This window comes from Fukomys damarensis, unplaced genomic scaffold, assembly GCF_012274545.1.
Source record: "Fukomys damarensis isolate Sample0158 unplaced genomic scaffold, DMR_v1.0_HiC HiC_scaffold_5, whole genome shotgun sequence".
Classification (NCBI taxonomy): Eukaryota; Metazoa; Chordata; class Mammalia; order Rodentia; family Bathyergidae; genus Fukomys; species Fukomys damarensis.
In genome coordinates, this window is record NW_022900917.1 from 13,767,845 (window position 1) to 13,790,738 (window position 22,894).

General features: G+C 37.7%; 1 long non-coding RNA gene across 1 annotated transcript in view; it reads right to left on the reverse strand.

Annotated features, from left to right (window-relative positions):
* The window catches only part of LOC104859055, a 30,905-nt gene extending 8,673 nt beyond the window's left edge, over positions 1–22,232 (reverse strand). Inside the window, exons 1-3 of the long non-coding RNA XR_004515511.1 lie at positions 22,095–22,232; positions 19,762–20,005; positions 17,692–17,816 (exon numbers count right to left, since the gene is read on the reverse strand). This is a non-coding gene — a long non-coding RNA (uncharacterized LOC104859055). The remainder of the gene's footprint in view (positions 1–17,691; positions 17,817–19,761; positions 20,006–22,094) is intronic.
* Positions 22,233–22,894: the final 662 nt, after the last annotated feature.

A 22,894-nucleotide genomic window follows, 5' to 3' on the forward strand; every position in this document is an offset into this window, starting at 1 on the left:
AGCAGGCCACCTTGCTGCAGCAGCTCTACAATAAAATCTTTCAACAGAGCTCCTGCTCTGTTGGTGTGCAGAGTGATCTTTGGCAGGCGCCAGTTTCTTTCACACCTGGAGTCCAATTACCAAGAGAATCCCTGCTCCCAACTGAAATCGTCTAAGCCTAGGCTTTGTCACTTGCATTTCTATCCATATTCTGGTTTTCGGAGCTCAACCAGAATCTCCTATCAAACTTAGCTTACAGTACTCTAAGGCTGCTTCTCCAGTCAGCATCTCCACATCTTTCCAAAGTTCCCCCACAGATCAGTTCCAAAGGCATTTGAACCATATGATCAGATACAGATCCCAGCTATGACCCCACTTTTCTCAGTACCAAAATTCTATCTTACTTTCTTCCCTCTTCACTAATACAAAATACCTGATACTCACAACTTAAGGGTAGAGAGGTTTAACTTGGCTTGCGTTAGTTTCAGTCCGTATTTCACCGGCTATAAGGAGGGATGATAAGGCAGTGGGGCATGGCAAAGGAGAGCTGTTCAGAGCTCAGTGGCCAAGAAGCAAAAGGGGGTATACCTTCCAGGATATAACTCCAGTGGCCCACCTCTTCGGACCAAGCCCCCCCGCACCTGACATCACATAAATTCATCAGTGGACTATCCACCAATGAGTATAGTGCTACAATTATCCATGACCTCCCAAAAGTCTCCCCTATGGATGCATGAGGTTTTGGGGGGACATCAGATATAAACCATAACATCATTCAAGCCTTGATGTATTTTCCAGGGTTTTATTGAGGCTCAACCATATAGATACAGTTAATCCTCTGCCTGGATGACATGCTTGCAATCCCTCAGGGACTCAGCTAAGATGCTACATGGCCCAAGTCTTCCCACAGTGTACTGGGCACGGCCCAAGACCCTATGGTAATAAACACTTGTCTCTATCAGGCAGGACATTTCAAAGACTTAAAGCAGCGATGGCAAACCTTTTAGAACTTTCAGTGACAGCCATCTGCAGCACACATACCATAATTTTGCCAGCACTGGCTTAGATGTTCTCTTCTAGAAGCTAATCAAAGTCCAAATCATTCTTTGGGCTTGGTTAATCTTTTACTGCACATTGACCAAATGAATTTATCAGTATCATAAAACTTTATATTCTTTATAGTTTTTGGCATTTTAGTATTTACATGTCATCTTGTTGGTAACATTAGGTGACTTGATGGGTCTTCAGAATGTCAAATTTTGAGGACATTTTGTAACTAAATCTCAATTATAATTACTACAAAAGCATTTAAGTCAATTCAGTTTTAAAAGTCTCTTATGATTCCCCCAAAGAGGATCATGTATCTATAGGACTGCAATCTAGTCACAAACTTCATGGGTATCAGTGGACGCTGTTATGCCCAGTCTGGGTTTTTTGTTTTGTTTTTGTTGTTGTTGTTGTTTTTGTTGGTTTTTCTTTTTGTACTGCAGAGCTAACTCAGGACCTTGAGCTTTCCAGGCAGGGGCAGTGCCACTGAGCTACATCTCTGACCTGCAGTCTTTGATCACATTTACTAAGCAAATCCTTTATGATATGCCACTAGACCAAAAGGGAAGCTGGAAAGAATATCTGGTAATTAGTGTACTGAAGCCTCTGTCGAATGCCTGGTTGAAGTAAAGCTACTGCAAGAGTGAATCATAAAACATGCCTCCACAATCATAACCTTGATGTCCAAGCAAAGCACAGAAATAGCAGAGCCAGCCCAGCCTTACATATGTCAAAGTCAGAGTATTTGCGTGATCTTTCAGCAAAAGGAAAGACAGAGCTAGAACAGCAGCAGACTCGGTGCTCGTGCAGATCATTAAGATCTCCAAGGACTGAAAAAGTGACTAGTGACAGTATTTTTAACCCAAATCAAAAGAAAGCCCTCAAGTTTAGGAGAAACTGTTATTTAAATGCCTGTCTTCTCAGCCACCACCCCCATCCATATGCTGAAAACATTATACCATCAACAGAGAATATTTAAATATAAAAAGCAATACTGGTTTTGTATCATGTACATACAGAAGACCAGATTAAAAATGAAACTCTTGGGGTCGGGGATTTAGCTCAGCGGTTCGGTGGCCTGCCTTGCAAGCGCAAGGACTCGAGTTCAATCCCTGGTACCAAAAAAAAAAAAAATAAATAAAAATGAAACTCTTCTTTAAAAAGTACACGTCATTTTAAAAACATTGATCTTTTTAAAAAGGACAAGAGTGGTACATATAATTTCCCCCACTGGAAAACATGAAAGAATAAAAGTATTATAACATGAATACTGAAACCCAGAAACTCTAATATATACTAGAATACTGGAACAAACCACTAGTCAATTTTAAGTCTCCAAGAAGTCATTAAGATTTAACTAATAATCAAATCATAACTCCTTGTGTTTTATAATGGTAATTCTACCTATCTATCATCTATGTGTCTATCTGTTTATCTGTCTATCTGTGGAAGAATGTGGTGACCATATTAGTTTAATTCTTTATATCTATACAAGGTGCTATCACTTCTCGGCCTTTTGTCTAAGATCAAGTGTAGTATATCAATACAAGGTGCTTTACAAGTGGAAAGATGTAACAGAACTGGTATTGTTTGCTTCAACCAGATTTTTTAAAAAGTTGCTACCCATATAATTCTCCAACAATAATCTAGGAACCAGGATTTAGCTCATAAAAACAATGGGTTGAAATAAAAAGTACTCTAAAGAATTACTTCAAAGGTAGTTTTCTATAGTTTGTTGTTGACTTAAAAATGGGGATTTTGAGTGGGTCTTGTAAAGACTGATGTAATTATAGTATCATAGTAATTTCATCTTAATTTTATTAAAATTTCCCATGGTAACTGTGCACTTGTGGCAGTTACATGGTCTTTGACAACTAGTGGAGCCATATAACCTAGATCTGCTGCTCAGAGAGATGTAAGGGGAGTTCTTCTAAAATGCTTTCCAGAATATTTTTGAGGATTTTTGATAAAAAGGAATCATGCACATGATACCGCCCTTCTTTACTGATTCTTTCTATTTGGAACTTAATTTCTAGATTTATAGCAGCCATCTTGAGATTATAAGGTGATAAACCAAAGGATAAAAATAAAAGATGGCAAAACAGGAAAAAATAAAGTGTACATCTCTCATGACATCTGGATCAGCTAGGATATTTTATTTGCTAGATATGCTGATATAACAAACAACCAGTGGCCAGCGATGGTTCTGTTCCTTCAGCCTGTTGTGTGATGTCACCAGGCATCACGGCAGGGGAAGGGAACTTGGCAGGAATGCTCACTGTTAAAGGTTTCTGCCCAGAAATAACACAAGCTACATCTGTTCACATTCCTTTGGCCAAAGGAAGTTACATAACTACACCTAACATCAAGGGAGAAAGAAGCAAAATTCAACCATGTGCCAGAGGAAAACCAAAGCATTGATTAACAGCTTTGATGAGCAGTTGAACTTATTTGTGTGTGAAGAAAAATAAATCTCCTTTGTTTAAGCCTCTTTGAGCGGATTTTTCTAGACCTCATAACTAAAACTATCCCTTGCCAATAAAGTCCTTGAATTACTCTGCGTTAGAAAAACTGCATATGTAAAATTGTATGTGAAAATTGAATCATCATTCTATTCAGCAATATTCTGGATTTTTAAAATGATCTTCTAAATACTCTCCCCTTGAGGATAATGGATTCATTATTTCCAAGTCGATTTTTTCTTTGACTCTAGATTGGAAAGATGAAATTTATATTAGGGTTCTCTAGATGAACCAAATCAACAGAAACGTATACATATATATGCTGCAGATCAAAAGGGATCAAAGATGCAGCACCAGGTCGAAGACTTGGATGCTCGCTAGGGTCAGCAGTTTGAGTGCATTGGGAGCCTGAAGAAACTGAAGACTAATGTTCAGAGTTGATGGCAAAGATGGGAGCTCTTCTGAAATGGGGACACTTCCTTCCTTCTTCTGACTTTATCTAATCCAGACTAAAATCCTACTGGTTGGTGACTACCTCCCTACAGTTGGTGTGGGGCTTTCCCCCTCATTTTGCTGGCCTACGTGTGAATTGTCCAGAGACTCTTCCAGAGCTGGGCATTTATTAATCCATTCAAGCTGAGATATCATAATTAAAGGTCATAGAATTCAAAACTGCCAGCAAGGATGCCTGCACTCTGGCTCAGCACTTGAACAAAATACTTTCCAAATTAAGTCTTTGAGGAAGGCCAACAACAGATAATCCATTTCATCATTAGCCTATTGTGTCATTCCCTTCCAAGACATACAACAGATAGTGAGAATAATACTAACCACTTTTGAGAGCATAAAATGTGTCCAGAATCGTCCTAAATGTATTAAATACAGTTATGTTGCTTAAACCTCACAAGGATCCTATGAAGGAGACACAATTATTCACAGTGAATACATGAAGTAATCTGATCTTAGATTAAATGATTATCCAAGATCATGGAACTAATATTAACTAATACATTCATTACTGAACCTCTAACTACAAAGCTCAAGCTCCTATATGCGAGGTTCCTATCCTCTACTTTCTGGAAGCATTTCTAAGTCATTGATGCCCTTTCTTAAATGCTAAATCTTTGCACTGTCACAAACTTACATTTTAATTTAGCTTTTAAATCCTCATTTTCAGACTCCAACGTCTGCACCCTTTAAACCTACACTATACTCCCTCTCTCATACTTACTGAAACAAAATTAACTTACAGTGAAGAACATTTAAACTAGTCATCAGAAGTAGAAGGAAAGACCTGCAAGGTAGAATAAACCACAAGATGAATATAGGTTACCAATATTGAAATGTTAAGACTCAGATACAGAGCACTACAAACACTCCAGCATTCTTACAGGCCTTTGCCTTTTTTCATATCAGATACTTTTCACTTCCTTTCCAGCACCTTTTCTTACACTGTCCTGGGGACATCTGCAAGAACATACTGGACAACTGCACTCACCACTGAGAAGGGAGGGAAAGCTGAAACCCAGAGAACTACTCTTCACCAGTAGGAACAGGAACTAAAGTATAAATGCTGCTCTGTTTAATCTCTAGCAGTGAGTTCTCCAAAACATTTGCTAAGATGCCTCGAAAGGTTCATGCTTCCTGGATCACTTCCCACATAAACCACGTGAAGTTCATCTTAGATTCTGCTTTCTAATGAGCCTATACTAAGGTAGCATTCTTAGGATTTCAGAGTCTCTGAACACTTTGGAATCCTTCAACAATATTGAGCAGGAAAGAGAGATGCCTTTGTCAAGGAAAGTCATTTTGGCAATCGTATAAAGAATGAATTACAGAAGTTAAGACAGATTTTTGAAACAAATCCAAATGGTAGGCAACCATGAGTGATTAAACTCCAGAAATGAAAATGGAGATGGAAAGACAGAATGAGAAGAGAGGATAAGGCTGTGAAATGAATGATGAAAATTTTGTAAAAACTGTGGAAGATGACAGTTGAGCTTTAGTTATCACATGACCTTAGATGCCAAAATGGCTGTGGAAAGAGTCTTACCTGTTTTTGGTCGAAATGAGTACACAACTCCTCATAGAGAAGTGAAAAGATGGAATTCAGAAAGATTGTGGCACCTACCTACTTCCCAAGAAATTCCACGGAATTAGTACACATTTCTCCAGGAGGTTTATGGAAAAGATACAAGACCTTGCAGAAAGGAATTGAGTCCCGTAGCCAAAGCTTTCAAGCTGGAGATTGCATAACAGTATGCTCTTAGATATTTTTCAAGTATTTTCTCTATACAGTAATTTTTAGTTTGTTTATATTTGCTGTAATAGTATATGAAGAATGTAATTTTATTTTATTTGCAAAGAAACTGGAGAGTGGTAAAGTGAGTATGATTTAAACTACATACAGATACTGGCACATGAAAGTCAGGGTTATAAGCTCAGAGTGTCTGACTTTAAATGACAGCAAAATCAGCAATGATTTGGCAAGTGTACACATCAAGTTCCTCATAATGATTGGGCAAGAGAAGAGCAATAACTAAAGAATACAGGCTCATAAGTAACTGTTGCTCATTAAATTGGACTTAGATCACTAAATGATGTCCCTTCCACTTACCCAACCAAGCAAGGATATATTTCAAATAAATGAAAATCTCTTTTGCTTAATGTAACAGAAAAAAATGTTTTTAAATGGAGTTTTTAATGTAAATGAATGCCAAGTGATCCTTGTTAATAATTTCATTTCATTTTGGTACAAATAGCCAAATCTCAATATTAAAAAGTCTGACAAGAAAACTCAATTATAAAATGTAGAAAAATAGAGAAATATTTTAGTGATGGATACAGTGCAATGTTAGCTGACCTTTACATTCCTTGATTATATTGAACTAATAGCCTCAGTGCTAATGGTAATTACTTAAAATGGCATAGTGAAAAGGCCACTGTGTTACATAAGATCTCCATGGAAATGAAAACCCACTAGTTTATCTTTTTTTTAATACTGTAAAGGCATTAATTTGTCACTGTAAACACATTCCATTCAATAAATCCTGACTCTATAACTAGGTCTCGATCCCAAGACATTTGTTTTTCTGCTGCCAGTACCAGTCCTACTGGGCTCCCGACTCTTGATCTTTATGGATTAAAAACAATAACTAATTCTGAACTATACACCACAGCCAAATAGGAACCAGTCTGCTTTAGGATGGGACTAGAGGTCTGCAAATCACTGCCTCTCAGCCCAGTTTACAGTCTGTCCTCACAAATGAATTTTCCACAGCAGGGACCATTGCTCCTAAGTTGTCTTGGCTCGTTTTGCCCAACAATTGCAGAGTTGAGGCCTTGTGATGGGGAACATATGGCTCACAAAATCTAAAATATTTATCATGTGGCTCTTTACCAAAAAGGTTTAACTACCCTAATCTGCACTAATTACTTTAAATCAACACTGATCACCCTCATTTGTGATCACCAGAGTAGGTACCACAATGATCAAGATTGTGACAACATACAAAATGCCTTTCTTTTGAATTCCGTGGCTCTCTCAAAATCTTCAAATTTGAATGCAGGCAAAAGGAAACAACAAATCTCAAAAAAAAAAAAAGGCATTTATACTTAATCAGTCAACATCATTGTGGGAAATGGCCGCCTTTGTTCAAGTTTTCTTAATTTTTCCTCATTACTTTACCCACTCTTCATTTTTGCACAAGTAAAAAGCCAATTTCCACAGACTATGCAATTTACAACATATAAGGTATTAAAATTAAATTATTTAATTCAGAATTAAATACTTTGACCTGTCCAAAAAATTACAGTTCCACTACATCAACTGTCCATCTTTTCCAGAGAAAACTATAGAAACCTATAACTAAATAATTCCTAATAGCTAGTACAGGAAGGATTTCTGGGGAGCAAATTTAAGAATCAACTTATAGAAGAAATGTTAGATTGCTTTGGAGATTCTTGGGAAGAAATTAATTCTATTTACATACTACAGAACATTAACAGAAAGAACAAATCCAACTTTGTAAAATTCTGGAAAGAATTACCCAGTTTCAGAGTGAGTTTAAATAGCACTAGTGTGGGAATAGGAATCTTCATTTTTACAGTTTTTCCAGGTTTTGATGGGCACGGAACCACTCTTTATAAAACACAATGTTTATTTTCTCCACTGGTATTACACACTCATACAACCTACTTAAATTAATCAATTTAAGACTGATAAAATAGTATAAAAAACAGAAAAATTCAGTCTTAAAAGATTTGAAAAAGTAAACAAAAATTTGTTTAAAAAGGCAAAGTATTTTAAATGATGAAGAAACCTTAAAACCTTGGTAGATTTTGACATTACATCTCTTTACCATTATGCCATTTATTAACTTTGTCGTTATATTCCTTATTAACAGATTGTACTTAGATGTACTTAAATTTATAAATTTTTGTTTTATTTTTTATACTTTGAAAATTTAAACCATTTTATTAGGTAGGAGACTATATTTTTGTATTAACTATTATTGTTTTAAATTTCACAGATTTAATCTAAATGGAGATCATATTTCTACTGGGTAGCAATTAAGTTTTTTTTTTCGTGAGGTCTGTCAGGTTTTTGTTTTCTTTTCTCTTGTTTTATTTTTATAATACATACATATAATAAAAAGTGTGGCTATATATGTGTGTGTGTTCACAAATTATTTACATATACAGAGGCGTGTTTCTGTTCTTTCATCCTTTATACAGATCTATTATATTTTTGTACTAATTCACACTTTTTTATTACTATGTCTTTAGGATATTTTACTAATGTTTTTGTACATAATGTAACACATAATTTGCAGAGAATTGACATTTATTCAGTATTCTCACCCCAGATGATGGAATATGGTTTTATATATTAATTTTCATCATATAGGTCCTATATTCTCAACTAATTCAAACTATTTTAAAATTTTTTACCTATTTCATAAATTATGAAAATGATGAACATGTATAAACTCACTTATAAAGCTCAATGCACATTAAAATTTTGCAAAGAAAACATGGCACAATGATGAATGTCATTATATTGTATACCTAAAATGTACCAATAAAAATAAAAGGTGTAGTTTACTTATTAAAAAAAAGAGAGAGAAAACACAGCAAAGGTGATGGAATGTAATTCCCTTTGGAAGGCTATTTAAAAGAGCAAATATGATAGAATATCTCTTCCAGGAACAATTAGAATTGCTAAAAGAGTTCTGCAAGTTTGCCAGATCAATGAGCAACACACAATATCAAGCAATGATCGACTACAAAGTGGGACACATTAGAGCTAAATAGGATGACTAACAAAATGTCCATTTATAGATACACACAGGTAAAGTCTCTAATCTCTTCACAATATCATATTCAGATAAGCTAACCACCTTTTGGAGCAGATCATAAAGACAAAATGCACCTGTCTTTTGCCTTCTTGGAAATGAGTGAGTTGATTTGAGTTCATGGAGTGGGGCTGATTTCACCGGGTAAAGGTGAAATATCAGAGAGACATTGCTTTGCTGTCTGTGAAAATGAAGCAAATTCACACTGAGAGAGATGGGGTCCCAAACAAGAGTCTGCTTATTGTGTGTGGCTGCTAGAAGCTAAGAGCATTCCCCAGCCAACAACTAGCAATGAAAGGTGGATATTCATAACCACAAGAAAGGAATTCAGATGAAATCACACCCTTGCCAATACAGTGGACCCTTGACTTATGAACTTAATTTGTTTCTGAGTTAGTCAATGAAGGCTCAGGCTCCTCAGCACAGCCTTCAGAGTCTCTTTCCTGCATACAGGCAGATCTCAGTGACCTTAGAGAAACACTGGCCCAGGATTTCTCAATTAACTCCACACAGGAAAGGATGCTGTAATGTTTCTTCCAGAGCTCTTTAAGGGTTAGATCTGTACTTGAGATCATCTGGAAGCACAAGCAGCTGGCTTGTCATAACTCAAGACTTTGGTCATAAGTTAAAACTAAAAATCTAGTGATAACCCCAGTTGTTTGCATATCAGGCCAATCATAACTCGAGAGTCCACTGTACTTTGATTTGGGCATGAAACTACCACAGCTAACCCATATCTAGACTTCTGATCTATGCAAGGTGTGAGATAATAATTGGTATTATTTTAAACTGCTATGTTTGTGGTAATTTGCTACATAAGAATAGAAAAGTAATACCCCTATGGTGTTAGTTATCACTGAGAAAATATATTTAAATGTTTGTTTTGGCTTATGGTTACAGAGATTTTAGTTCATAGTCAGCTAGCTCCATTACTGAGGGCCTCAGGCAAGGCAGAACATCACAGCAGAAGGGTCTGGAAGAGGAAAACTGCTCACCTCATGGCAATCAGGAAGGAAGAGCGAGCCCCAGAAGAAGGAGTCAGAGAGAAAATACATCCGTCAAAGCTACTTCCCAGGTGACCTGTTTTATCTAATTAGGTTCCATCACCTGAAAATTCCATTTAACTAATGAGCTCATCAGTGAATTAATCTACTTGATGAAATTAGAGCCCTCGTGATCCATTCACTCCCAAAATCCCATCAGCTGTCGACCAAGTCTTCACTACAATGAGCCATTTTGGAGGCTTTTTGGATTTCAACTCTAGCACATAGACAGAAGGAAATGTGGGTTTTCCAGCCAGAGTGGCATTATAAAGATATAATTTGACATTGTTTCATTCTCTGCTCAGAACACATGGAAATGGTAGATACAATATAAAAGTAATATAAAAGATCAAGATTGGTTCGAAAGCAAGATTTGACCCATCTCTGTGGGCCAAGAAGTAGGTTTAGTTGTAGCCACACATATTTGATTCTCACATTTAAAAACAGGTAGAGCCAGATTAGAGTTAACTCCTGTCGCGAGCCGCGACGTCAGGATCCTGCCAGCAGGTCCTAAACCTGAAAGGATGAGGACAGAGAGACGGGAGGCACCTTTCTTCTCATGTTTCATGTTTCATCTTGCTTGCTTGCTTGCTTGCTTGCTCGCTTACAGAACCTCTTCCTTTTATACTCTCCAGCTGCATGGGAGCGAGGGCTGCACGGGAGCGAGAGTACCGCCCACACATTCCAGAGGGAAACAATAACAAACATTATGGGTTACATCTGCTACCAGCTGAACTCGCCCGTGGCTATGGGCGAGAGCACATCCTTGCCAGCGAGGTGACTCAAAGTTCAATCATGGCTAGGCCTGTGTCAAGGCTCACCATAATGGCTCGCCATAAACTCCCTATGGGGTGATAGGATAAAGATTTCCATATGAAGTGGAAAACAAGAGTTGAAACCATAAGAACAAGAACTTGGGTTACAATTCACTAAGTGTCTAAAAATAAAGCTGCCACTCCCACTGCACTCCCAAGTATACTAAGGAAAATAAGAATACTTTGCGACCTGTCCTGAGACTGCCAACCATGAGAAATGTGAACAAACTGGCAATATCTCACCTTGATGGGGCAATGCAACCCTCTCTCACTCTAGAACTTGTGGCTTGGCTGGCTTGGCTAAAGACAACTGCTAAGACTTTCAAGTGGTCGAAGTGAAAATAGAGACAGGAAGAAGTGGGGAAAACTCAAGATAAATATGCCAATTTAATTCCAATATTTGTAAAGAATTAAAGCAAGAGTTGGAAGGATAGTTCAGTCCAGATGAAGTAAAAACACAGGGCGAATTAGAAAATTCAGGCAAGAACATCCATAAAGGAGAATAAGAAATAATGAAACATGGAATTCAAAAGAAAAGAAACAAATATGGAAAGAACTGATTAAAAATAATTGATTAAAATGATTTCTTGAAGGAAAGTTTAAAATCACTATAGTGATTAAAAATAAAATCACATCTCTAAATTTAACACAAAGCAACACAAAAGCTAAAGGCAGAAGAGGTTAATTTAAAAAGTAAAAGTCAAAATAGAAAGATGAAATATTAGAGGGAAACAGTTTGGAGATTGCCCTAAGGGAGAACTTGTCCTTAAACTCAGGGAATTGCCCAGAACATTTCGTGACCCAGTTGTTTTGCTTTGCTTGTGTTTCTCACTTGGAAGTTCCTACTCCATCTGTTATTGTTTAGATCTAAAACGTGCCTTAAAAGGCTCAGGTATTCAAAAGTTTGGCTTCTGAGAAGCAGAAGGTGCTATATCAGAAGTGGATTATTCCTTTGATGAGTTTGTACTTCATAGCTATTACGAGATGTTGCCTTGTTGGCAGAGAGTCACTGAGGCATGACTTGGAAGGTCTTGTTCCAGATTCCTTCTACTCTCTACTTTCTGCCTGCTATGAATTAAGCAGCTCTCCTTTACCAGCCCCTCTGAAATGCTGTTTATGCATTGGAGATAGCCGCTATGAACTGAACCCTCTAAAACCTTTAGGCAAATAAACCTTTGTGTTAATCAGCTTTCTCAATTCTGAGATACAATATCCACCACCCATGACTTAAAGGAGGAGGAGTCTAATTCGTTCATAACTTCAGTCCATGAACAACTGACTCTAAGGCAAAGACATCATGGCGGAATGTCACAGAAGAACAAAAATGCTTAGCTCAGAGAGGCTGGGAAGCAAAACAGGGCAGAGTGCCAGAGCAGAACCTACTAAAACACAACTAGAAGCACACACTATCAATCCACGGGACAGATCCCAAAACCAATCAAGTTGAAATTCCACCCTAACCACCACACCTTAATTCACTTAAGTTTCAGGTGTCAGCTATGTTGTTACAGCGACTGAAAGGCTAATATGCTATCCTGATATCACTTTCCTATTAAATGTCAGCCAACTTTACCATCTGTCTGCACATGTAGTTGAAAGACCAACCATCTCTATCCTCTAGATGTACCCGTGCACACACATATACCATAACAGACACATGCTAAAAAGTTTCCCAAGTATGATATCACACACCTACAATCTCAGCCACTCTGCAGGATAAGGCAAGAAGATCAAAACTTCCAGGCCAGCCTGGGCAACTTAGCAAGACCCTGTCTCTAAATTTAAAAGAAGGTCTGTAGATGTAGCTCAGCACTCCATGGGTTCCTTGACCCTATCAAAAAAAAAAAAAACTTTCTATTTCATAAATTAGAAAAATATTAAGACTTTAGTATCTTAAGTCACTATAATTTTTTAACTAGATGCTATCAGTGGTTCTTGCTTCAGATTAGATTTGTCAAAAGAGGTTATGAAGTAGAAGATGCATTTGTTTAGAACTTGTAGGTGCAAGTGACCAATAGAGTTTGGAAATGCTTTTCTGGATAGGAAATTGGCTACTGATCCATTCTTGATTGGAGCTGCCCTAACTAAGAAAGTGAAGTTGGTGAGTCATCCCTTTGTTCCTTTGTGGAATGATTTTGCACTTCTAATCTAATCCTTATAAAACATTGTGGAGGAATGTTTACTTCTATATCTCTCTTTCTAAGTACTTAGATAATAAGCAGGTGTGGGAAGCCAGCCATGGCCCACTGGCTTTTTGAAAGACAACATTTGTTCCTTTTTAAGGACTGCACGTGTTAAACTTGTTTTGACCCTGCACGGGAGAAACTCGGACAGCCCCGAGGGCCGGGCGAGGGGCGTGGGAGGCGGGCGGGGCGCGCTGGGACCACTGTGCAGAGTGCGAGCTTCCCGGGCCGCGTGGACCAGGTGTTGAGGCCCGTGTGAACCCTCGTTCCCGTGGAGCGGGTGTTGAGGTTACTATGGTGATCCTAGCCCATAATAGTTCGGCCTTTCCCTTTAAAAGGCCGGTGCTTGCCGGCAATAAACGTCGCCTTGATCAGACTCTTGTCTTGGCGTCCTTCCTTTCTCTCTGCCCCATCTCCACCCCGCTGCTCTTTCAGGTTTGAGGCACTGCGGGACAGTGCTCTGCGTTGCCGGTTCGCGACAAGCAGGAACTGTATCTTTCTCATTCTTATTTCCCCATCACCTAGCATTGATACAGAAATTCCTAATAAGTTTTCATAAAAGAATGAATTCAAGAATTTGTAAAATACTCTTTATATAGTTTTAAAATGCTTAAAGCTATGGAATGCAAGCTGCAAGGATCATTTCAAGAAAATGTGCACACAAAAAAATAAAAGTAGACCAAAGAATATCCCTAAGGGGAGCCACATTTAAAGGGACAAGGGAAGGAGGAATTACAAGTGGTTACAAAAAGAAATATGAAGATTATTATAATAAACAGCATAAACAATCAGTCTTTCTAAATACAGAGGTAGCTTATGATGTCAGTCAGTGCTGTGGGAATTGGAAAAAGAATTTAGTAAAATCAGAACATTTGTGGAAAAGATCTATTCTCCATTCTTAAGGCAAATTTTTCCAGAGTTAATAGAAGCCTATGGGTTCTATGCTGTCATTTACACTTGTCTAGACAATAGATGTTTCTATTACTGTTTCAGGAAAGGTACAACCCACCAGATGAAATTAATAAACACACATTTTCCTTTAATATTTCTAGGTGCGTTGGTGCACATCTAAAAATCCCAGCATTTGAGAGACTGAGGCAGGGAGATCGTAAATTAGTGGCCAGTCTAGCCCACATTAGGAGTTCCACACCAGTCTGGAGTATAGAGCAAGATCATGTTTCAATAACAAATGCAATAACAAAACACACAAAAGCTAAATATTTCCCCATAATTATCGCAACTCTTACAGTTCTTTAGTATAAGAGTACTATGTGCAATGAAAATCTCAATAAATTGCTTTTATGATGATTAAGAAATTCACCAGAAAATAATTTCAATTTGGTTCATAATAGTAAATATAGGTGATGAAAGAATATTCTTCTTATTATACTTAAGAATAATTTCTAAATGGTACAGTACTCAAATTTTGTCCATTTATCTTAAAATAACTTCAGAAATGTTTTGTTTCTCTTTTATCTTTTCTTCTGAACACAATATTCTATAACTCACAGTATTAAAATATTGCTTTAAAAGTATTCTAATGTACAGAATTCCTGGTAGCAGAAACATCTTTACTGCTGCTTCACTTTTATTTTTAAATTAAAGGTTGTTCTGTTTTGAAATTATTGGTGTTGTGACAGTAATAATAACGTCGATTTTCACAAACTGCAGAGCCTTACCACATACTGGGCACAGCACCAAATGTTAGATGAAACCCTGCTTCTCAATAACATTTAATAGAAACTGTGCATGTCACCCTAGTCTTTTTTGAGCGGGGAGGAGGGTTTTTGAAAGAAGCTATAAGTGAGATTAAACACAAAGGAACAAAGTTTAAAAACAATGATTTTTATATTGAAAGTATTTTCGTTGGATTCTGAATACTACACTGATGCAAAAAGTACATTTTATGTTATAGTCTTTTATAGGCACTAAAACAAAGAGTCACAGTCTATATTTCTGGACATATAAGCATGAGCTATGGAAAATTAAAAAATAAGGATAAAGAAAATATAATTGACAGTTAACTCGAAGTCAAATAATGAGTTTCTCTCAAGAAATGAATTTATCACTATTTTTCAAAACAATTTACTGCTTCAGTCTGAAATTTTCATTAAGGTAATGCTCTATCAAGAAAATAATCGTAATATTTATAATACTGATAGATTGTCTATATGTCAAATTGACCATACACTGTTAACAAGTAAAGCAAACAAAAGATATATTTCTTTCAAAAATGATTAAAGCACAAACTTGGAATCCCAAGAGTGTTAATTCAATGCCTACAGAAGATTCCTTTGAGAAGAACAGAGCAACTTATTCCTCAGTATTCCAAGAACTCAAGGTTTTATCTTCATTATCATGGTTTGAAAAGTCGGCAATCATCTCACAGGGAAATACACAAGTCAGGTTTAAAAGGTCCCCGATTAAGTAGCAACATTCATAAATACGAAGAACCTTGGAACAGAAGAGAGACAGCAGGAAACACTCTCTAGGGAGAACTGTACCGAGAGGGAAGAAAACACTAAACTATAATCAATATAAAGAAGAAACTTTAGAAGAGTCAAAAACCATTCAGTCAGCACTGAGCTGAGTAGCACATGGAATAGTCAGAGCAATTAACCCTGGCACATGAGTATTCTTGGAGCTTTCCATTTACCATTAATTGAGCTATTCATTTAACAAATACTTTAAATTCACAAATCATATTCAGAAGTCTCTGACTATTCAAAAATGAAATTTTGAATCTATAAAAGTCTAACAGTATTTTCAATACTCCAGTTCACCTAATCTGATGTTCAGTTTAACAAATACAGATGAAGAATACACTATATAAAATGCAATGTAGAAGGCATTAAGAAAATAAGGTAAATTCTATGTTTAGTAGACAGGAAACCCGATCTAATAATTACAATATTTTTTTGATGAATACTTCTACAAATGAGCACAAAGTACATAACTTCTTCCTAGTGGTATCCAGGTCTGTGGTGGGTAAAATAAATGACGAGCAAAGGGATTACAAGAATTCCAACGAAGGCTTCAAGGATGACATTGCCCTTGAGAAAGATTCCATACAATGACTAGCAATGTGCCAAGAAGATAAAAGCAGACAGTTTTCCCACAGAAGGCCCAAGCACTCGCTCTTGGACAACTTGCCATATGAAAGTGCTGCCTTCAAAGACCTGCAAGTAGTTGAGTAGTAGGAGACCTTAGGGTAGAGAAATAAATAAATAATCAAGATGAAGTGGAAGAGCCCCAGTCAGGGGCCAGGACAGGAGGGGCATGATGTACCCTGTGGGCAGGGAAGAATAAAGATAAAGCTCAGGCTTAGGCTTGAGTGAATCACTGAATCTTTGTCAGTCAAAGTAGCAAAGAGTAAATTGGGGATGAGGAACCTGTGGACCCAAGTTAACATCATCGACACTCCATCAGGATGGGCGGAAATTTCAATCTGACCGAGTTTTCAAGACCAGGTTGTTATTTCAGTTTAACAGAAAATGTTTCCTGAAATTAATGAAAGCTGCTAAATAGGATCCAATCATCTGCAGAAATATAAACCATAAGACAAAAAAAGTTTAGAGGACATTTATCCTGTCTGATAGCTTTGTTATTATTCTAGAAGTGATTTTTGGTAATTTTTAGATATTTTCACTTTTGAGTAGACCTCAATTTCAGCACAAAAAGAACCATGTTTCTTTTTGCTTAATTCTTTAATTATTAATCATTATTATTTCTAACGTACACTACAGGGATTTAGGGATAACTCCACAGGGATAACTATATTCTGCTATCCTTTTGTCTAACAGAGAAACAGCATAACTGAAATGAAAATATGACAGCATTTTACAGATTTGGGTTTAAAGCCTTAAAACTTTGATTTTAAAATCATTTTATCTTGAAAAATACAAAACACTTATATGTCTCTTGTGTACCGATTTTTCCTTATTTGAATGACCACTTTGCTCTCCTAAGAGATTCTGCTTTGTATGATACAATCACATGTACTGGAATATAAATGCCACCGTGTTGCATGGGATCTGGATGTAGCATAATATAAAAATGTAAATCCACTATATCACCCAAGGACAGTCTTTGAAGAGCATGTTTTATAAGGTACTTGTTCTTTATTGACTTTTAGTGAACAAACAAAAAATGAATGCATACTTCAAAAGTCATACTTCTTTAGATGGTATTCATAAATTTTAAAAATTGCACCTAACATTTAGGTTCTCTGAACATGACATTTAAAAGCCTAGACTCTGAAGCCAGTCTGCCTGGTGTATCAGTGCTTTCCTTTGCTATTCTGGAGCCCCTGCGCAGGGTACATCTTTTGAGCACTTTCTTGAACTGTTTTCCATAAACTAACCCATTTTAGGCAGTAGGAATACTGAACTAAAAAGCCCAAAAATACTCATTCAAGTAACTGCCCAGCTAGGGGTCAAGGCTGCCTGACTCTAAGATCAAGGTTTATAATCATGCCCTCAGAACTTGGAGGCAAGAGGATAATGAGTTCAAGGCCAGCCTGGACTAGATAGCAAGAACCTGCCTCAAAACAAAAGAATATAGAAATATAAACTCTACACTGTAACTTTCATTTTACAAATTTTGTTAAATAATTACTCAGAAATGGGCAACTACAAGTTTACTGAAGCCAGCAGCCAAGAGTCTTTAATGAAACAAGGATAGATCTCCTGAAGGAACAGGGATTACTTCTAAATCCTGTACCCTGGCTAGGCGAAAGTCGTGCTGGAGAAGGTGCTGTGCTTTAGTAGCAAAATAAGCTGCTAACTCTCAAGAGATTCTCATACCTGTATGGCAATGTCCTGAGATCTTTTTAATGATATGCCACAGTGAGCAGAGTCATCGCAAATCTCTTGTCCAGTGAAACTTCCAAGTGCACTCCATACCCATGACACAGCAGATGAGAAACGATCTGAGGAAAACATTGAGACCCATGTACAGGAATGTGAACACATGCTCTCTCACTTCTCTCCCATAACAAGTGTTTTTTTTCTGGTTTAAGCTAAGCCCTTCACTAGAATTTCAGATTCTGCCCCACTCTATTTTCTCAGAAAACGTACGGACTTATCATGCTTTGTCCACGTTACTCCTAAGTATGGCCAACCCTCCATAGTCTCTCCAGCCTCACTGAGTCCACCCACTACCATTTTTCCTCTCTGCCCATAAGGGACAAATTTCTTGAAGGCATCATTTATATTTTTAAATTTAAATTTCCTTTCTAAGACTCTCTCTTTGGTCCAAGAATCTACCAATAGCACTCTAAAGAATATTAGTATATTACAATGAAATAGCTTTTACTGAAATTATCTGTAAGCTACAAGTGGATAAATCAAGTCCTTCCTTATTTGATATTTCAGGAGAATTTCACATGTCCTATTTCTGAAATAAAGACTTTATTCTTCTGCAGAGAGCTGTACTTGACTTCCATATCAATCTATCCAACTGCCTACGTGATACTTCAGCTGATGTCTCAAAGGTACATCAAACTGCACTCCTTCTTCCTCCAAAGGCATCCCATTGTAATCTTCTCTGTTTCTAAGAATGGCTCAGTCATCCATATAAGCTTACATGAGTTCTTCTTTAAGCCCCTTCCTCGCCTCTCACCCAATTTGCCATCAATATTGATTTTATCCATCCAAATGCACAGCATAGTCCACATAGTAAAAAGATCCTCAGCAGCCTTGGCACATCACATGCAATCAAACATATTAATATTTCTGCAGTGAAACCCTGATTCCATTAATTAGACTAAATACTACCTATAGCTTCACATCCGTTTGCTTCAAGTTTTACTGCCATATAAATTCAGACAGTTCAAGATTTCCTAACAAATGTAGAATTTGGTAAGATTTTTCAGTTCTTAGAACTGCGTTCTAGTTCTGGCTAAACAATTACGAATCAGTGCCTCGATGTATTAGGAAGTACTGTCACGTGCATGATGGTCAATAGTATGAACCTTAGAACCAGGGAATCTGCTTAGTTCCATTTGTACCACTCACCAATGGAGAGCGACTTAGAGAAGTGAGTCTGTCTGTGGTTTATATTCTTCACTGTAAAGTGAAACACAAATTACCTATACTAGGGGATGTGGGATTAAATGCACGAATGCATATAAAGTGTTTAGAACAGTGTTTGAAACATAGTAAGAATTCATTGTTAATCCTCACTAATACAGTTATAAACAATGATATAGATCAATATCTTTGTATTTATGTAACTATGAAAATTTCTTAACTCAGAGGATTCCTGGGTCAAAGGAAATGTGGTTGAAAATTTGGGTAAATAATAGAAATCTCCCTCCCCCAACTTTTTAACAATATTCCCAAAGTGGTTTCATGAGGTCAGCCACATCCCAATATCCTCTCCAGCACTGGGTTAACTCAACCAATTTTTGCAAATCTGAAAAGTAGGAAAATAATTATTATTTTGCTTTCCTTTCTTTTGGGGAGAGTTATTTACTTGTTTGTGGGATTGAACCAAGTTCTTGAAACTGGGTCTCTCTAAATTGCCCAGGCTGATCTCAAATTTGCAATCCTCCTGTCTCAGCCTCCGGAGTGACTGGACTTGTAGGCGGGCACACCACACCCAGCAATACTTCGCTGCTAATTTCTTTCATCATAAGAGATTCCATTGCATTCTTCTTTTTTAAATATGAGAATTCTGTTCCTTTTTTAATTATGAGAAAATGAAATATTCCATGTATTTTTATATCTGAATTGTCATGTCTTCTGCCAATTTTTAATTATGACATTCCTGAGATTTTTACTATAAAAATCTTATTTAAAATAATAACAGAAACCTTTTTCATTCTCTTGCATGTGTGTGTATTTATCCATACATCAATATTTTAATGTCACCCGTATGAGTTGTCCTGCGTCTGATTAGAGTGAGCCCGCCTCAGAAAGCCTGTCATAGGAGCAGCCATCAGGAAGCGGTGCACAGGCGCTGGGAGAGGAATCGGAGAAGAGCAGCGGGGCCCATCATTTAAGCACATTTCCTGTGCAGATCTCGGCAGTGAAGTCCCCCACTCTGGAGGTACAGGGCCACTCCTCCGTGATAGTCCAGAGATCAGCCCCTCCACAGTGCCTTTGGGACTCTCTCCTGCAAATAAAATTTTAAAAAAAGGAGGTTGTGGCATGAGCTGGAGACCCATTACTGGTTTTTATCACAGAGCCACAACCGGCATTCATTCTCCCCATCCACTTGCCATTCTAAATCTCCCATGATTTTATTATCTCAAAAGGTCTGGAGAGGACCGAAGGCTTCCATCGTGAGGGTTGCAAGTACGCAACAAACATTGCTGTACTCGTCAACGGTTTGAGCTAGTTCACAGGCAACTGAGGTTTTGTTCACAAAATCTTTTCCCACACCAATGCCTTCAAGAGTTCTACCTAACCTCTCTTCCAGATGGTTTAATGTTTCTGTTTTAATATTTAGATCTTTAAACCATTTCGATCTTAGTTTAGTGCATGTGAGAGATATGGGTCTTCTTATTAGAAAGTTTCTGCACAGCAAGCGGGAAGGATGAACCCACAATGTGGGAAACACTTCTCACCAGCTCTTCCTCAGACAAAGGTCTAGAATATATCTAGAATGTATCTATTTAGAATATATCTAGAATATATAAAGAACTTTAAATAAATCAGACCTCCCAAATTTAAAGACCCAATTGAAAAATGGACATCTGAAATGAACAGACATTTCTCAGACAAAGAAGTATAAATAGCAAATAAACGTATGAAAAAATGTTCAACATCACTGGTCATTCGAGAGATGCAAATGAAAACAACCCTGAGATTCCATCTCACTCCAGAAAGAATGGCTGCTATCAAGAAATCAACCAATAGCAAATGCTGGCGGGGCTGTGGGGAAAGAGGAAGCCTGCTCCACTGCTGGTGGGAGTGCAGACTGGTGCAGCCACTGTGGAAATCAGTATGGAGAAACCTCACAGAACCAGGATTAGAGATTCCATTTGACCCAGCTATTCCCCTGCTAGGTATCTTTCCCAAAGAATTAAAAGAATCATACCACAGTGATAAATGTACATCCATGTTCATAGCAGCACAATTCGCAATTGCTAAAACTTGGAAGTGGCCCAATTGCCCATCAGTGGGAGACTGGATAAAGAAAATGTGTTTTTTTTTCAGGATCCCAATAATAAATGTAACTGTACTGTATACTTAAAAAGTACCAATAAACTCAATGAGAAAAAAAAAAGAAAATGTGTTTTTTTTTTTTATAAAATGGAGTACTACTCAGCCACAGAGAATGAGAAACTAGAGACATTTATAACTAAATGGATGCACATTGAGGTGATACTCTTAAGTGAAATAAGTAGGATGCATATGTGTAAATACCAAATAGTTTCTCTAGTATGAGAAACTGAAAGTGTAAATAAGGACTAAAAGGTATAATAGATAATGTGAAATAGGAAGAAATGGTGCAAAGGGGAAGGGGAAATGGAAGGGATAAGGTAGGGGAAAAGAAAGATGGGAATGGAATTAACACGAGAAAAAGAAAAACTGGAAACAAAATCTTTGTAGACAGGGAGGGGTGGAAGGGTTGAAGGGAGGGCAGGAGAATGGGGAAAAAATAAGAACCAAGATGGATTATGTAAAGGTGCAAATGTCCAATGATGAGTGTCATTACAGTGTATACCTTAAATGTACTAATAAAATCAATTAATTTAAAAAACCAAAAAGCACTGCGGTACTTATCCATTCCTGGGTCAGTGGAATAAGGAAGTGCCAGGAAGCACACAAGTACACCTGAGCTCCACACAGACTGCTTCTTGTCTCGTGGTATAAAAGTGTGCTTTACCCACTCTTGGCCAGAGTTGTTCACCTCAGCCATGATAATGACTCTTGCTTGCAGCTTCCTGGACACAAAAATCCAAAGGGCACTGATGGCAGATGACAACTGCTGTTCAGTGGGAAGCTTGCTGTGTCCCCTGTCAAGAGTTAGCCTTCTTTGGAGAACAAGATTTCCAAATATGCAAATGCAAAGTGGTGAGGACAGGAAGCACAGTGTCCCAGGGAGTTCTTGAGAAGGTAGCATGTAAGGCCACTCCTACTTTAGTTCCTTTGTTCCTGGGCCTAGGACCTCCCTGAGAATTGTCGAGTCTTCTGACTTAAAATATATATATATATTTTATCCAAAACTGTAGTACCCCATTTGTTCAAAGTTTTACCTCTGAAACTGTGTGCCTTCAGAAGGGTGTTCCAGCATTCCATGATGTCTGACGCTTCTACGTGGTCTCTGACTTCAGCCGGTTCGTTAAAATGGAGTCTTGCAATACCTTCAGTCTATATTCTCTTCCATATCAGGATTAGCAACTGAAATATTTATATGAATAAATGTATGAATATTCTGGGATTTAACCTCGATCAGCCTGCAAGCCAGGAAAGGAACTAGGGAGAGATCCCAAAGGGGACACAGTTATCTTAAGTGGATGAACCACTGAAAAGCTTTCTAGAAAAAGTGAATGTATATTCTTCATGCTCTGAGGATTCCGGAGGATCTGCAGTGCCATCCGACCCAGAATTATCAACCCAGTTATTGCATCTTATATTTCAGGATTCCACGTCTCCATCATAAACAAAACAGACCATGTGTTGATAATGAGCATTCAGATGTCTGTGGAATACTCACTCTCACTCTGTCCATCTTCATTTTGCTCTGATTTGGAGGATAAGGGACCTTCATAAGCTACCAAGACACTTCATGTTTCCTATACTCACTTTAATGGCTCCCGGTTTCTCAATCTCCCTCTGCAGGAGGGTAATGCAACTTGGTCCTAACAAGCCAGTTCTGCTATTTTCATGAGCCTTGTCCCCCACCACTGCCACCAGCATCCCTTGAATGCCTGAATCAGCACACCTGCTAAGGCGTTCCCCTGACCAGAAGGTTTCCCAAGTTAACACTGATGAAATATTTAGCAATTGAGCCACCAGCTTGTGCCAAGGGATGATCTGCTCAGGATGGTATCAT